This window comes from Dioscorea cayenensis, chromosome 9 (genome assembly GCF_009730915.1).
Source record: "Dioscorea cayenensis subsp. rotundata cultivar TDr96_F1 chromosome 9, TDr96_F1_v2_PseudoChromosome.rev07_lg8_w22 25.fasta, whole genome shotgun sequence".
In the NCBI taxonomy this organism is placed as follows: Eukaryota; Viridiplantae; Streptophyta; class Magnoliopsida; order Dioscoreales; family Dioscoreaceae; genus Dioscorea; species Dioscorea cayenensis.
In genome coordinates, this window is record NC_052479.1 from 13,472,344 (window position 1) to 13,490,814 (window position 18,471).

Sequence of the window (18,471 nt, forward strand, 5' to 3'; positions counted from 1 at the left end):
AGAACCTCTCCAAAAACCTAGCCAATACCCCTCAAAACCCTAGCCGAAGCTCTCTCTCAAGTTGCGGAAAAGATGGAGAAAAGAATACTAAAATCGGGGCTGATTCAGCTTTAAATAGGGCAGGAATCGGGCGACTACATGGGCGTGGATGCTTCACGCGCTCGTGCGGAATTTCCACACGGGCGTGGATAATTTCCACACGCCCATGTGGATCCTCTGAACTACTGTTTTCTCGGCCGGCTATAAATAGTGCTGCTACAATACTTGCTACCGTGTTGCTGCAGTGCTCTTCTACAGTATCCGGCCTGAATAGCTTCCTGAATCCATACTTTCATCGGAGTAACGCAAACGGGCACACATTCACGTCGTGGATCACTTGCTTCTTCAATGATAGGCACGTTGGTGGAGCTCTTGTTCTATGTGCATAAGTATGAATGCTCGAGTGTGTCTGCCTTTGTGCCCCTCAAAATGGATGTGCCAAACTCGAATACAAGGAGGTTGGCACACACTCTAGCATCTCACATCGACCTATGCCTTCGCGTTTGAACCTTAGCAAGATTTCCTCCAAAATCGGTGCATTGTAATCCACATTGGCTTCTTTCCTTCATACTTGGCCTCACAACCCTACCTGCACGAAAGTAACATAAAAAACACACATATTAGTGTAAAAACCTGAGAAAAGTAATGCTCAACAAAAAAAATGAACGCTTCGCATTCATATCGCACAAGCACTTATCAAACTCCCCCACACTTAAGCTTTTGCTTGTCCTCAAGCAAAAATTAAAACATTATGTGCATAAATGAAGAAAATATTGAAAGTGCTTGGCCTTAGGTTCACCAAAATATACAAAGAGAGCATTCTACAAGTGATGGAAATTTCAACACTAAATACGAAAAAATCAATGCTCTAGCTAAAAACTTGAATAAAAAATGAAACAAAACCCGAAGTCGTGTACGTGTGCGAACTCACTCAAGTCAACCCAAGGTATACTCCTCAAAGTTCTAAGTACAAGGGACTTATTTATCTACAAAAGTGACAACAATTTCAAAGATGGTAGTAGCTTCACCCATCCTCTAAGGTAGCCCTTTCCAAAGCTGCCGCTAAGGTGGCTTTCAAACTTTGGAGGTGGTAGCTCTTTCTACCGGAGTGGTAGCTTTCACTCATCCTATGAGATAGCTCTTTCTCTCATTAGGGCATAGCTAGTATCCGACTTATGAGAGTAGCTTCATACTTCATAGGTGGTAGCTCTTTCCATCCAACAAGCACACATAAATAATAAAACCTTTTTTTTTCAGAATTTAACACAAGAAACAATTATAACTAGTCCCTTTAACATCAAACTTGAGTTTCCAAAAGTGTTTAAAAAGTTAGTAGTGCACTAAGTGTAAATCGGCCAAAAATTCCAAGAAATTCAAGCAAGAACTAGAGCATGAAAACATTCAATGTTAGAAATTCTCTTAAACTCAAGAATACAATCCTTGCAACTAAGGTGAACCGCCATTGGTTATGTGAGCATATATCAATCAAGAACAATAGAAAAGATGTGCGCACTATAAAACTCCTCCCCACACTTAAGTTGTACATTGTCCCCGATGTACACATGCAAGCTCACTCAAAATATATATCATTCAAATGCAAATGTGGGAGAAGCAATCAAAACAATACTCCCCTGACTCCTAGTGTTGTGTTTAATGAAGCTAATTCCATGGGAGTAGTGTTCCGACGGGTTGTGAAGCTCACTCGGCCAAGTGCCTCAGCACCTTGGCCGTGCCCATGACTAAGTCTCAATTCCCAAGAAGACAAGACCATCTGCACGCATACCCGAGGGGGTTCAGTGAAGCTCAATAAAAACAAAATATCTCGAGTATATATAAAAGATAGATAATAAATACAACTCGAGATGCAAAATGAAAATAAACTCAGAAGGAGAATCCTTTCTGAGTGAAAAAAGTCTAAAATAAAATGCATAAAAGAAAAATAACTAAAAATCAAATGTTGGTGTCGCCCTCGGGCTCAGGTGCTGCTGCTGCTGCTGAAGAAGATGCACATGGTGGGTCCACCGGTGCCGGGGTAGGGGATGAGGGTGCCGGAGGAACTGAGGGTCTGGATCTCAATAGATCTCATAGAAAGTCGAACCGAGCCATAAGATCTGTATACTGAGCTAACTGTATAGCGCAGAGCTCCGCCATCTCGGTCTGAATCTCCCTCTCAATGCTCTCAAGCCTCTCAATACGGTCATAAGCTCGAGGACCCTGTGCTGCGGGAGGTCTGGAAATCTGTGGGGAACCCTCCGCAGTAACTCCTTCGCTCCTGGCGGTCTCTGGGGTAGCTGTAGCAAGAATATAGACCCATGGCCCACATCTCCGTACCAACCCCATCATCCTGATCGTATCAAATACAAGAGGGGTAGGTGGAACTATCCTCTCAGCACCACGTAAAGCATCCCCCAAACCCATTCCCAAAATGAGCCTGGTAATGTAGGGGCCAGGAAATAATAAACCCACTCTCATAGACTGACCCTGATACCTCAGAATATCTGCTAATATGCATCCCAAGTGAATCGGCACATTGCGGACCATGGAGTATAAAAAGAGAAGATCCTGCTTGGTCAGAGCAGATGTGTTATCGGCTCAACCTGACATAGACCTGCTGATAACTGCATGTAAATACCTGTAGCTCCACCGGGATAGGCTAGTGGCCTTCGACAATCCCTGTTGATACTCCCCATGTCCACACAGAATCCTATACGCATGATGTGGAATCACTGATACTGGAAAATCCGCTGGTAATTGTCCATGCTCCGATGTACCTGTATAAGCGATATCGTACAGGCCCGTCTGAATCGAAAACTCAGTGACACTCATGGAAAATGGATGTCTAAATGCCCAAAACTGTATATCATCCGTAGTGTCAAATCTCCCATGCATCAACCAAAACTCAAAAGACGCTAAAACCTCGAGCGTCAATACGCGGTAAGCTGGCTCACTGATCGTCAGTAGCCTCCTCCAGCTTCCTACTGCTAGCATCTCATCAATTTCATTAGCCAGCTCGTTACCCCACTGAATATCTCTCAGCACTTACAAATCTGCGAAACAACTCTGACCAAAACTGAGTGCTAAAAGTCTCTCAAATCGAGTCTGATGCTCGGGATTTGAGAAATCCAAGTGTAGTGGCTCGGGTGGGGTGACTCTGAGATGCTTTACTTCGTTCTTCTTCACGCGAGGTGCCATATCTGTCTTACAAAAGAAGAAAATGATCAAAGAAGATCAAAAGCAGTATACTGCAGAATTCCACATGGGCTTATGGAAATTACCCACAGGGTGTGAAAGTCCCGCACGGGTGCACAACAACTCTAAAAAATTCAACTTAGAACCGCGTCCAGATGCTTTCTAAACTTACAACATGCATTGTAAAAATGAAAATTCATAATTAAAGATATTTAATCTGTGAAAAACAAGAGTTGGTGAAGAAAAAAGGATAAAAAGGTTACCGAAGAAATAAATGTGAAAACTTTGAAAATCGGTACGATATGTGAAGCAAAATCCTCCAAAACGATGATGCGCGGCCGAAAAGATGATCAGAAGTAGTTTTTAGGCGACTGGAGATGATGAATGAGACGGATCACAAGGTTTTTAAGGAAAAGATCGCGTCTCTTGGAATTCTGTGCATCCACACGGGCGTGCGGAAATTACCCACGCCCGTGCGCTTCATTACAAAAGAGCCACAAGGGCGCACACACGCCCCTGTGCGCTCTCGGGAAAACACTCCTTCGACTCGATCGCTATCGCACGGGCGTGTGGAAAAATACCCACGCCCGTGCATCCGACTCCATGGGAAGTGGCACGCCCCTATGGTTTCTCCGGATATCCGAGAAAAAAATACCAAGTGTTATACACGCTGCGTGCGGAATTTCCACACGTGTGTGGACATTCACATGCCCAACTCACGAGGGCGCCCGACGCCCTTGTGTTTTTCTCGGGATGGAGAGAACTCCTCTACAGAGTTCTCGCAGGGCGTGTGAAAAATTACCCACGCCCATGCATGAGTTCACAGGTCGCCCACGAGGGGCGAGTCCACTGCGGTGCTCTCGGGAAAATTCACCAAACCCTGTAGGAATTAGCACGTCCGTGCAGAAATTACCCACAGGCGTGTGACAATCGCATGGTTGTTCACAGGGACAGCCGCACGCCCCTGTACCTTCTCTGGATTAGCTCGCAGTGCAGATCCACGGGTGTGCGGAAATTCCACACGCCCGTGTGTTTTCTCTGGATGACTTCGCAGTGCGAAAATTTCTGAACATGTTTACACACTCAGAGCCTGCTCTATTATGCAATTTTTTACCAGTGAAAAACATGAAATAGAGCTCAAACGACAAAACTTCGCCAATTCCACATGAAAACACACGATTAAAATTCAAAGTTCACAAGGAAATCTCAGCACAAGCATCTAAGAAATTAAGACACCAACACTTAACAAATTATTCATGCAAACAAACTAAACTAAAGTTAAGAAAACAGTAAACACTTGGGTTGCCTCCCAAGAAGCGCTTGTTTAACGTCACTAAGCTTGACGTACCTTGTCTTACCTCACGGTGGTTCATGAATGAAAGTTGCCCTCTTACCCATGACTTGAAAGCATGATGTGCAAAGTCTCTTGATAGTAGAGGGTGTATTATCGGGCTTCGGACCACTTAACAATGATACGTCCAACTTCTTCGGTTCACGTACGTTCCCAACAGCCTTGGAGTGTTTCCGGTGGCGTCTCCTAGCCCTCTTCATTTTCCAGAGCACCTTCTTCAAGATCCCCGGGGTAGATGGTACTTCTTCAGTCGATCCAAGCATCATTACATCTTCATGTCCCTCCTCTTGGTCGAACAAACCCTCGTATGGGTCCGCATTGAACATTTCCTACATGTATTCATCAACAATCTCATCAGCAGTATCTAGAAAGTATAAAGTATCATCGAAATCATGAGAATGCCGCATGACTTCAGCAAGGCGGTATATGAGCTTGTCATCTCCAACCCTCAAAGTTAGCTCTCCGCCGTCCATGTCAATCAATGCCTTGGAAGTCCGCAAGAACGGTCTCCCAAGTATCAAAGGTACATCCGCATCCTCATCGACGTCTAGCACTACAAAGTCAACCGAAAAAATGTACTTGTCCACCTTGACAAGCACGTCTTCAATGATGCCTCTCGGATGGCGCACTGTTTGGTCCGCTAGTTGCAAAGTCATCCGAGTAGGCCTAGGCTCGCCCAAGCCTAGCTTTTGAAAGAAGGTGTATGGTATAACATTGATACTGGCCCCTGAGTCCGCCAATGCAATTTCCTCACCTAGATTGCCAATATTACATGGAATGATGACGCTTCTCGGGTCTTTCTTCTTGTTTGATATGTTCTTTTGCAATACCGCCGAGCATGAAGCATCAAAAATCACTGAAGCACTTTTCTCCAACTTCCTCTTGTTAGTCAACAAGTCTTTCAAGAAGTTCGCATACTTAGGCATTTGGGCCAATGCCTCAACAAAAGGAATATTGATGTGGAGTTGCTTGAACAAACTCAGGAACTTCTTGTACTGTTCATCCATTGGTCATTTTTCAATCTAGAGGGATAAGGGATTCTTGGCTTGAAAGGTGCGGGTACCATCTCTTTCTCTTTGCTCGTCCCCTCTTCCACCTCTATAACCTCGGGTGCCTGTTCTTTTGGCTTCTCACTCGGAAGCCTACCTTCAACCTCACGACCACTTCTCAAAGTGATCGCCTTCACATGCTCTCTAGGGTTGGTCTCTGTATTACGTGGTAAGCTTCCATGTGGTCTTTCAGAGAGAGACTTCGCAATTTGACCCACTTGATTTTCAAGGTTATGCAAAGAGGCAGTGTGGTTGCGAAGTGTAGCCTCGACTGATTCAAACCTAGTATTTGTAGATTGCACAAATCTAGCCAAGTGCTTCTCTAGGTCAGTCATTCGGGTTTCCAAACCTGAAACTCTGTTTTCCGCCTGAGGGGCTTGTTGTTGTTGTTGGAAACCCAGTGGCCCCATGGCCTTTTGTGGACCTTGATTACTCCATGAGAAATTGGGATGATTCTTCCAACCCGGATTGTAGGTATTACTATATGGGTTTCCTTGAGGTCTCATGCCATTACCTACAAAATCAACATTCTCCACCGAAGAAACATCACCAATAGAGAACAGGCAATCGGAGGGAGCATGTCCTACACCACACCCGGTGAAATTAGTCATGGCAGGCACTCTATTTGAAGTTAGAAGATCTAACTTCTTACTCAAATTTTCCACTTGGGCCGCCAATGAAGTTACCGCATCTATCTCATGGAGACCGGCCAACTTTTTCTTCTCCCTAGCATTCCATTGGTAGCTGTTTAACCTCATTTCTTCAATCAACTGACGGGCCTCATCGGGGATCTTGCTACCTAAGGTACCTCCTGCTGTCGCATCCAAGAGTTGTCTTGTACTCGGGTTCAAACTATTGTAAAAGGTTTGAACAATCATCCACTCCGGGAATCCGTGTTACGGGCACTTCCTCAGGAGCTCCTTGAACCTTTCCCATGTCTTGAATAGAGACTCCAATTCCAATTGAACAAAGGATGAGATCTCGTTCCTAGGCTTTGCTGATTTTTCGGGAGGGAAAAACGGGTTAGGAAAGCTTCCACCATCTCCTCCCACATGGTAATTGACGCTCTAGGTAACGAGTATAGCCACTGCTTCGCTATCCTCTTTAGGGAAAATGGGAAGGCTCTCAATTTGATGGCATCATCCGTAACCCCATTTATCTTCAGTATATCACACAACTCGAGAAAGCTCTCTAGGTGACTGTTTGGATCCTCATCTTCCAAACCATTGAATTGTGCAGACTGCTGCAATATGTGGATGAATGCCGGCTTCAACTCAAAGTTCTGAGCTGTAATCGGGGGACGCACAATACTCGATTGTGTCCCCAATATTGAAGGTCTGGCATAATCGGATAATGTTCGCTATTGGTCATTCTCTTCTGCCATGTTTTCAGATTCTTCTGCTTCCAAATCAACTGGATTAGACTATTCTTGCACAGGCTCTTTCCCTTTTCTTCTAAGTGTACGTTCAAGCTCGAGATCTCCTTCAATCAATATTGAGGGATTCCCTCAGGTCATAACCTGTAGCGGCAACAAAAAAGAAAGAAAATGAAATCAGAACGATGATAGAATAAGAAGATATGAAATAGAATGTATGGTGAAATAGCTAAGAAAACAAAGTGTAAAGTATCTCTAAACTCCTATTCCCCGGCAACGGCGCCAAAAACTTGACAAGGTCCCCTTGCGTATATCCTGCAAGTGCACGGGTTTGTCGAAGTAATAATCTCGGGTGAGCGGGTATCGAATCCACAGGGAGTAGGAATAAAAATATTTAATTTGATTCTTAGCTATGTGAAAGATCAATGATGATGAGTGTGACAATGATTCAATTCTCAACAATAAATGCAACAAACAAGAGAGCAAAAGTAAAGAAGGGGATAAGGCAATCGATAAAGATGGGGTACCCAGATAATGCTCCGCCTAGGATAATTGTTTCAAGTGCAAGAACCCTCTATTATGCTTCCTAATCAATTTAATGATGAGTCATGGAAATCCTTAATTACATATTCCCAAATCTAAGGTCAACTATGCCTAACTCTATACATGTCCCGGAGGAGAAATCGAACAATCTCAACACCTCGCACTCGTATAGAGTTGCAATGAGCTCTAAAGATTCCAAGTGATAAATCTCTTCCTAATTATAGACCTAACCCTTTGGTCCAGGTGGAAGGTCCCTAACCACGATTAAGCCCCTAGATACTAAGATCACCTCAACGCTTCACTCCGTTGCACGCGCAACTAAGTCCCAGCGGAGGGTCGTCCCTTAGACCATTCACTCTATTATGGCCGCAAAGAACTCGAGGAACGGAGGTAGAATCTATCACGCCGGAGGGGAAAGGGGACGCTCCTGTAACTCTCGACTCACCCTCTCAACCCTCTCCAACCTATCTTTGTCTAACGCTCGTGGTGTGTCACTCACTCACAAGATTACCAACAAGAACTCTTAACCCTAGTGTCACTCTGGGGAAAATGTTCATACAATCAAGTATTCAAGGTTGGAACTCATAATAAACATCAATTTATTGAAAGCATAATAAAGAGATTCAAAGAAACGAATACATCCATGGGTTCACAAATACCCGAGTACCCACTAGGGGTTTAGCTCTCCATGGAGCTAAGTACAATCAAAGAAATAGAATGTAAAAGCAATAAATCCATAAAGAAACCCCCTCGATGCTCGTGTCGATGGCCTTGGGGAGAGTCCTCTACTCGTCGCAAGGGATTCTTTGTCCGGCCTAGGATACACCTCGCTAGATCGGTGCCGACTGAAAAGCTTTTCCCAATAACCTTCTTCCAAACGACGCGCGATGTCGAGCCGTAGAACCTCTCCAAAAAAACCCTAGCCAATACCCCTCAAAAATCCCTAGTCGAAGCCCTCTCTCAAGTTGCGGAAAAGATGGAGAAAAATAATACTAAAATCGGGCTGATTCGACTTTTAAATAGAGTCGAATCGAGGCGACTACACGGGCGTGGATGCTTCACGCGCTCGTGCGGGATTTCTACACTGGCGTGGATAATTTCCACACGCCCATGTGGATCCTCTGAACTCCTGTTTTCTCGACCGACTGTGAACAGTGCTGCTACAGTACTTGCTGCTGTGTTGTTGTAATGCTCTTCTACAGTATCCGGCTTGAATAGCTTCCCGAATCCATACTTTCATCGGAGTAACGCAAACGGGCACATGTTCACGTCGTGGATCACTTGCTTCTTCAATGATAGGCACGTTGGTGGAGCTGTTATTCTATGTGCATAAGTCAGAATACTCGAGTGTGACTGCCATTGTGTCCCTCTAAATGGATGTGCCAAACTTGAATATGAGGAGGTTGGCACACACTCTAGCATCTCACATCGACCTATGTCTTCGCGTTTGAACCTTAGCTAGATTTCCTCCAAAATCGGTGCATTGTAATCCACATTGGTTTCTTTCCTTCATACTTGGCCTCACAACCCTACCTGCACGAAAGTAACATAAAAACACACATATTAGTGTAAAAACCTGAGAAAAGTAATGCTCAACATAAGGAATGAATGCTTTGCATTCATATCGCACAAGCACTTATCACTTCACACATCCTCTAAGGTAGCCCTTTCCAAAGGGGCCGCTAAGGTGGTTTTCACACTTTCGAGGTGGTAGCTTTTTCTACCGGAGTGGTAGCTTTCACTCATCCTATGAGATAGCTCTTTCTCTCATTAGGGCATAATTAGTATCCGACTTATGAGAGTAGCTTCATACTACATAGGTGCTAGCTTTTTCCACCCAAAATACAAAACAAACAAGAAAACTATTTTGTTCCTTCTTTTCATCATTTATTTTTTTTCATTTTTTTTTTTCAGAATTTAACACAAGAAACAACTATAACTAGTCCCTTTAACATCGAACATGAGTTTCTAATAGAGTTTAAAGAGTGAGTAGTGCACTGAGTGTAATTCGGGCAAAAATTCCTAAGAATTCAAATACAACTAGAGCATGAAGATATTCAATGTTAAAAATTCTCCAAAACTCAAGAATACAATCATTGCAACTAACGTGAACTGTCATTGGCTATGTGAATATGGATATCAATCAAGAACAATAAAAAGGATGTGTGCACTATGAAACTCCCCTCCACACTTAAGTTGTACATTGTCCCCGATGTACATAAGCAAGTTCACTCAAAATATATATTAATGAAGTGCAAATATGGGAGAAGCAAATGAAACAATATTCCTCTGACTCCTAGTGTCGCATTTGGTTAAGATAATTCCTTGGGAGTAATGTTCCAACAGGTTGTGAAGCTCGCACGGCCAAGTGCCTAAGCACCTTCGCCGTGCCCATAACAATGTCTCAATTCCCAATGTGACAAGACCATCTGCACGCATACACGAGGGGGTTCAGTGAAGCTCAATAAAAACAAAATAACTCGAGTATATATAAAAGATAGACAATGAATACAACTCGAGCTGTAAAATGAAAATAAACTAAGAAGGAGAATCCTTTATGAGTGAACAAGTCTAAAATAAAATGCAAATTAAAGAAAATGCAGAAAAATAAAGTCAAATGTCGGTGTCACGCTCTGTCGGCTCCTCTGCTACTGCTGGTGGTGGGGAAACATAAGGTGGATCCACCGGTGCTAATATAGGAGATGGGGGTGTAGGAGATGCTGAGGGTCGATCTGGATCTCAATAGATCTCGTAGGTAGTCAAAATGGGCCAGAAGATCTGTACAATGAGCTGACTGTATTACGCAGAACTCCGCTATCTCGGTCCGAATCTCTCTCTCATCACTCTCAAGCCTCTCAATACGATCATAAGCTCGAGGCCCCTGTGCAGCACGGGATCTGGGAACCTGGCTGGAATCCTCCACTGTATCCCCTCCGCTCCTAGCGGTCTCTGGGGTAGCTGAAGCAATAATATAGACCCCTCAACAGGTGTAGGCACAACTATCCTCTCAACACCATGTAAAGCATCTACTAAACCCATCCCCAAGATGAATCTGGTAATGTAAGGGCCAGTAAATAATAATCCCACTCTCGCAGACTGACCTTGGTACCTCAGAACATCTGCCACTATACATCCCAAGTAAATCGGCACATTGCGGGCCATAAAGTATAAAAAGAATAAGTCCTGCCTGGTCAGAGTAGCTATGTTATCGCCTCGACCTGACACAGACCTACTGAGGACCGCGTGCAAACACCTGTAACTCAACAGGGATAGGCTGGTGGCCTTCGACATTCCCAGTTCAATCTGCCCATGTACACATAGGACCCTATACACATAGTCTGGAGTTACTGATACTGGAAAATCCACAAGTAAACGTCCATACTCCTCTGTACTGGTATATGCGACGTCGTACAGGCCCATCCGAATCGAAAACTCAGTGACACTCATGGAAAATGGATGTCCGAATGCTCGAAACTGTATAGAATCCATAGTGTCAATTCTCCCATACCTCAACTCAAAAGACGCTAAAACCTCGAGCGTCAATGCGCGGTAAGCCGGCTCACAAATCATCAGTAACCTCCTCCAGCTTCCTACTGCTAACATATTATTGATCTCATCAGCTAGCTCGTTACACCGCTGAATATCTCTCAGCGCTTGCAAATCCACAAAACAAGTTTGACCAAAACCAAGTGCTGTAAGTCTCTCTAATCGAGCTTGATGCTCGGGATTTGAGAATTCCATGTGTATTGGCTCAGGTGGGGTGACTCTGAGACGCTTTTCTTCGTTCTTTTTTACGCGAGGTGCCATACTTATAGTACAAAAAGAGGAAAATGATCAAAGAAGCTCAAAAGCAGTATACTGCAGAATTCCACACGGGCTTGTGGAAATTACCCACGCCCATGTGGATCTGCAGGGCGTGAAAAACCCGCACAGGTGCACAACAATTATCAAGAATTTAACTTAAAACCGCGTCTAGACACTTTCTAAACATGCACCATGCATTGTAAAAATTAAAATTCGTACTTACAGATATTTAATCTGTGAAAAACAAGAGTTGGCGAAGAAAAGAGGATAAAGAGGTTACCGATGAAATAAATGCAAAAACTCTAAAAATAGGCACGATATGCGAAGAAAAATCCTCCAAAACAATGATGAGAAGTCGGTAATATGATCAGAAATGGTTTTCAGGCGGTTGAAGATATAAAGGAAGAGAGCATGCAAGGATTTTTATAGGAAGACCCACGCCTCTTGGAATTCTGCGCAATTGCACGGGCGTACGAAAATTACGCATGCCCGTGCGCCTCATCAAGAGAGCTCCACATGGGCGGATGCACTGCATGCGCTCTAGGGAGAAACTCGCAGAGTCTCTGAACGCACCTCCACGGGCGTGCGGAAATTACGCACGCCCGTGCGCCCGACCAACAGGGGCAGATGCACGACCCGGTGACTGCTCTGGACATCCGAGAAAATCTCCAAAGTGTTTCGCACGCCTGTACAGAAATGGCATACGGGCATGGACATTCACAGGTCCAATTCACAGGGGCAAGTGCACGCCGATGTGCCTTATCGGGATGGAGAGAGCTCCTCTGCAGAGATTCGCACGGGCGTGCGGAAATTACCCATGCCTGTGCGGTTTTCATAAGGTCGCCGACAGGAGCGAATTCACGCCCCTGTACGCTCTCGGGATGATTTGACAAACTTTGTAGGAAATCATAATCCCGTGCAGAAATTACCCACGAGTGTGCGATAGTCGCATGGTCGTTCACAGGGGCCGCTGCACGCCCCTGCGCCTTCTCTGGATGAGCTCGCAGTGCAAATCCACGGGCATGCGGAAATACCACACTCCTGTGCGTTTTCCCTGGATGCCTTAGAAAAACCTGCAGGCTCTGTAGAAAATTTCTGAACATGTTTGCGCACTCAGAGCCTGCCCTATTATGCAAGTTTTACCAGTGAAAAACATGAAATAAAGCTCAAACGACCCAACTTCACCGAATCCACATGAGAACGGATGATGAATACTCAAAACCTCAAAGAAAATCACAGCACAAGTGATAAGTGTCTAAATGTAGGTGTTTTCATATATATATCATATGCACTTTGCATATATTTTGTGAGGTTTGATGCCCGTTTCGTGCTTAATCGTCTATTATTTGCTTTGCAGGGCATATGGAAGCCATGGAGAACAAGAAGATATCATTTTGGCAAAAAGAGAAGAAAACAGGAATTTCATACTACCTATGCACTGTAGCAGTGGATTGATTTGGTGTTCTGTCCAGATTTCCATACTACCCAGTATACGGGGCCGTATGGAGGCCGTATACACCCCGTATGGAACGTGAATCTAGGGTTTCTGAGTGCTATACGACCCCCATACGACCCCTATACGGCCCGTATGCCTCGGGGGGTATATATACTCACTTTTAGGGCTGGTTAAAGGACTTTTTGCTGGCCGACTTTTGGGAGATCATTTTGGGAGATTTTGGGCGACCTTGGGGAGGAGAAGAAGGGCAAGAAAGCTAGAAGATCATTCAAGCCCAAGGTCCAAGGCTCTCAAGGCAAGAAGGCAACATCATTCAAAGGGGAGATCGATCACGACTTGAAGGAAGGAGAACCGCGGCTAGAGGAAGCGTCATTCGGCATTCCTTTGGCGGGGGAATCGTCATTTGGCATATTCTCACCTCATCCTTCACCATTTCATCTAGGGAGTGTCATACTATGTCTTTGTTTCATGTTTTGCTTGATTGTATGCTTTGTTATGAGATGATGACACACTAGACCCCCAAGGGCACCGGGTGTTGGTGAACCTTGGGGGGTTTTATCATGTATTTTTGGATGATTACTTGTTAATTCTATGCTTGGGTATGTTTGAGATCTAATCCATTGTTTTTCATGCTAAGTGTTACACCAAGGAGAAATCCATAGCTCTTTTTATGAACGATGCATGTAGATGTGACTTGCTCGCATGTATTAGGGTCATGAATGGATTAGAAGGGGATACTTGTATCATCACGCGAGAAATTGGGTGTTTGGTAGCCCTCCATGTAGGTTTAATCCGAAGAAGAGTAGGTTTATTCCTAAGCGAGATTTCCTTGTACTTAATGCAATCGTAGGAATGTAGATTTGGAAGAAATTCCTATCTATGTTCGTATGGGATTAGGGTTCAATCGCCGAGAAATTGGGGTTGTTCTAATCTTGGAATCTCATGGTCCAATTTACCCTTGCATCTTTTAAATCATCATCCATGCTCGCATGATAACCCCTCAAGGGGATCCACATCCATAGGCCTTTGCACTTCATTGATTCTCTTGCTTGCTTATTGCTTGTTCTCTCTAATTTGCTAGCAAATCTTGTGTTTAGTTTTATTTGTATTTAGTAGAGTAAATCCATCACTTAAGATCTTAGGCTAGATAATAGCTCGAGAAGGAGTAATAGGAGATCCTTAGCCCCGTGGAATACGATCCTCGTGTCTTTGCACGAGGTATTACTTGGCGATCCCGTACACTTGCGGGGAAGCGATCAACAAGCATCTAAAAATCAAGACACCAACACTCAACAATTTATTCATGCAAACACTACATTATTCGACTAAGAAAAACAGGAAACACTTGGGTTGCCTCCCAAAAAGCGCTTGTTTAACGTCACTAAGCTTGACGTACCTTGTCTTACCTCAAGGGGGCTCATAGATGAATGTTGCCTTCTTACCCATGACTTGAAAGCATGATGAATACAATCTCTTGAAAGTAGAGGGTGTGTTATCAGGCTTGGGTCCACCTAGCAATGGTTCATCCAACTTCTTTGGTTCACATACATCTCCAACAGCCTTAAAGCGTTTCCGGGGGCGTCTCCTAGCCCTCTTCATTTTTCGGAGCACCTTCTTCAAGATCCCCGGGGTAGATGGTACTTCTTCCATCGAACCAAGCAACATTACTTCTTCTTAATCCTCCTCTAGGTTGAACAAACCCTCGTATGGGTCCGGATTGAACATTTCCTACATGTATTCATTAACAATCTCATCAGTATTGTCTAGAAAGTATACATTATCATGGAAATCAAGAGAATGCCGCATGGCTTCAGTAAGACGGTATATGAGCTTGTCATCTCGAACCCTCAAAGTTAGCTCTCCGCCGTCCATGTCAATCAATGCCTTGGAAGTCTGCAAGAACGGTCTCCCAAGTATCAAAGGTACTTCCGCATCCTCATCGACGTCTTGCACTACAAAGTCAACCGGAAAAATGTACTTGCCCACCTTGAAAAGCACGTCTTCAATGATGCCTCTCGGATGGCTCACTGTTCGGTCCGCTAGTTGCAAAGTCATCCGAGTAGGCCTAGGCTCGCCCAAGCCTAGCTTTTGAAAGAAGGTGTATGGCATAACATTGATACTGGCCCCTGAGTCCGCCAATGCCATTTCCTCACCTAGATTGCCAATATTACATGGAATGATGAAGCTTCTCGGGTCTTTCTTCTTGTTCGGCATGTTCTTTAGCAATACCGCCGAGCATGAAGCATCTAAAATCACTGAAGCATTTTTCTCCAACTTCCTCTTGTTAGTCAACAAGTCTTTTAAGAACTTTGCATACTTAGGCATTTGGGCCAATGCCTCAACAAAAGGAATATTGATGCGGAGTTGCTTGAACAAACTCAGGAACTTCTTGTACTATTTATTCCCTTGGTCATTTTTCAGTCTAGAGGGATAAGGGATTTTTGGCTTGAAAGGTGGGGGTTCCACCTTTTTCTCTTTGCTTGTTTCCTCTTCTACCTCTATAACCTTGGGTGCGTGTTCTTTTGGTTTCTCACTCGGAAGCCTACCTTCAACCTCACGACCACTTCTTAAAGTGATCGCGCCTTCATATGCTCTCTAGGGTTGGTCTCTGTATTGCTCGGCAAGCTTCCATGTGGCCTTTCAGAGAGAGACTTCGCAATTTGCCCCACCAGATTTTCAAGGTTATGGAAAGAGGCGGTGTGGTTGCGAAGTGTAGCCTCGACTTATTCAAACCTTGTATTTGTAGATTGCACATATCTAGTCAAGTGCTTCTCTAAGTCATTCATTCGGGTTTCCAAACATGAGACTCTGTTTTCCACCTGAGGGGCTTGTTGTTGTTGTTGGAAACCCAGTGGCCCCATGGCCTTTTGTGGACCCTGATTACTCCATGAGAAATTGGGATGATTCTTCCAACCCGAATTGTAGGTATTGCTATATGGGTTTCCTTGAGGTCTCATGCCATTACCTACAAAATCAACGTTCTCCACCGAAGAAACATCACCGATAGAGATCGGGCAATCGGAGGGAGCATGTCCTCCACCACACCCGGTGCAATTTGTCACGGCCGCCATTCTATTTGAAGTTAGAAGATCTAACTTCTTACTCAAATTTTCCACTTGAGCCGCCAATGAAGTTACCGCATCTATTTCATGGAGACCGGCCACTTTTTTCTTCTCCCTAGCATTCCATTGGTAGTTGTTTAACCCCATTTCTTCAATTAACTGACGGGCCTCATCGGGGGTCTTGCTACGTAAGGTACCTCCTGCTGCCGCATCCAAGAGTTACCTTGTACTCAGATTCAAACCATTATAAAAGGTTTGAACAATCATCCACTCTGGGAATCCGTGTTGCGAGCACTTTCTCAGGAGCTCCTTGAATCTTTCCCATGCCTCGAATAGAGACTCCAATTCTAACTGAACAAAGGATGAGATCTCATTCCTAAGCTTTGCTGATTTTCTGGGAGGGAAATAACGGGCCAGAAAAGCTTCTACCATCTTCTCCCACGTGGTAATTGATGCTCTAGGTAATGAGTGTAGCCACTGCTTCACTCTCCCCTTTAGGGAAAAAGGCAAGGCTCGCAACTTGATTGCATCATCTGTCACCCCGTTTATCTTCAGCATATCACACACCTCGAGAAAGCTCTCTATATGATTGTTTGGATCTTCATCGGCCAAACCATTAAATCGTGCGGATTGCTGCAACATGTGGATGAATGCAGGCTTCAATTCGAAGTTCTGAGCTGTAATCGGGGGACGCATAATACTCGACTCTGTCGCCAACACTGAAGGTCTGGCATAATCGGATAATGTTCGCTGTTGCTCATTCTGTTCTACAATGTTTTCAGATTCTTCCACTTCTAAATCAGCTAAATTAGACTGTTCTTACACAGGCTCTTTCCCTTTTCTTCTAAGTGTACATTCAAGCTCAGGATCTCCTTCAATCAATATTGAGGGAATCCCTCGGGTCATATCCTGGAGCTGCACCTAAAAAGAAAGAAAAAAAAATCAGAACGATGATAGAATAAGAAGATATGAAATAGAATATATGGTGAAATAGCAAAGAAAACAAAGTGCAAAGTATCTCTAAACGGCTACTTCCCGGCAGCGGTGCCAAAAACTTGACAAGATCCCCTTGCGTGTACCCCGTAAGTGCACGGGTTTGTCGAAGTAATAACCCCGGGATGAGCTGGTATCGAATCCACAGGGAGTAGGGAATAAAAACACTTAATCCGCTTCTTAGCTATGTGAAAGATCAGTAGTGATAAGTGTGACAATGATTCAATTCTCAAAAGTAAAAACAACAAGTAAGAGAGCACGAGTAAAGGAGGAGATAAGATAATCGACAAAGATGGGGTACTCGGATAATGCTCCGCCTAGGACAATTGTTTCAAGTGCAAGAACCCTCTATTATGCTTCCTAATCAATGCAATTGTGAGTTGTGGAAATCCTTAAATACATAGTCCAAAATCTAAGGTCAACTATGCCAAACTCTATACATGTCCCGGAGGAGAGATTAGATAACCTCTCAACCTCGTACTCGAATAGAGTTGCAATGAGCTCTAGGGATTCCAAGTGATAAATCTCTTCCCTAATTATATACCTAACCCTTTGGTCCGGTGGAAGGTCCCTCAACCACGATTAAGCCCTAGATACTAAGATCACCTTAACGCTTCACTCCAGTTGCACGCCAACTAAGCCCCAGCGGAGGGTTATCCCTTAGACCATTCACTCTATTATGGCCACAAAGAACTCGAGGAACGGAGGTAGAATCTATTACGTAGGAGGGGAAAGGGGATGCTCCTGTACCTCTCGACCCACCCTCTTAATCCTCTCCAACATAGCTTTGTCTAACGCTCGTGGTGTGTCACTCACTCACAAGGTTACCAACGAGAACTCTCAACCCTATTGTCACTCTAGAGGAAATGTTCATACAATCAAGCATTCAAGGTTGGAACTCACAACAAACATCGATTAATTGAAAGCATAATAAAGAGATTCAATGAAACAAATACATCCTAGGGTTCACAAATACCCAAGTACCGACTAGGGGTTTAGCTCTCCATGGAGCTAAGTACAATCAAAGAAATAGAATGTAAAAGCAATGAATCCATAGAGAAACCCCCTCGATAGTCATATCAATTATCTTGTGGAAAGTCCTCTACTCGTCGTCCAAGGATTCCCTTGTCCGGTATAGGATATGCCTCGATGGAAGTTCCCCTACCAACCTTCTTCCAAAGGAATGACGATGTCAGAGTCGTAGAACCTCTCCAAAACCCTAGCCAATACCGCCAAAACCCCTAGCCAAATCCTCTCTCAAGTTGGGGAAAAAGATGGAGAAAAGAATGCTGAAATCTGGGCTGAATCGGCTTTAAATAGGGTCGGAATCGGCATCCGACGGTCATGTGGATTTTTTTCACACACGTGGAATTTCCACACGGCGTGGGTAATTTCACATGCCCGTGTGGATTCTCCGAATTGTGATTTTTTGGCGACAAATGGGCACACGCTCGAGAATCCATACTTTCATCGAAGTGACGCAAATGAGCACACGTTCACGTCGTGGATCGCTTTGCTTCTTTAATGACGGACAAGTTGGTGGAGACTTGTTCTATGTGCATAAGTCGGAATGCTTGAGTGTGACTATCCTTGTGACCCTGCAAATGGTT

At 44.3% G+C, this 18,471-nt stretch overlaps 1 non-coding gene across 1 annotated transcript; it reads left to right on the top strand.

The window, feature by feature from the left end:
• The first annotated feature begins 16,145 nt into the window (after positions 1-16,145).
• Positions 16,146-16,252, top strand: LOC120269573. Its single transcript, XR_005539222.1, has one exon. It is a non-coding gene; the product is annotated as a small nucleolar RNA R71 (small nucleolar RNA).
• Positions 16,253-18,471: the final 2,219 nt, after the last annotated feature.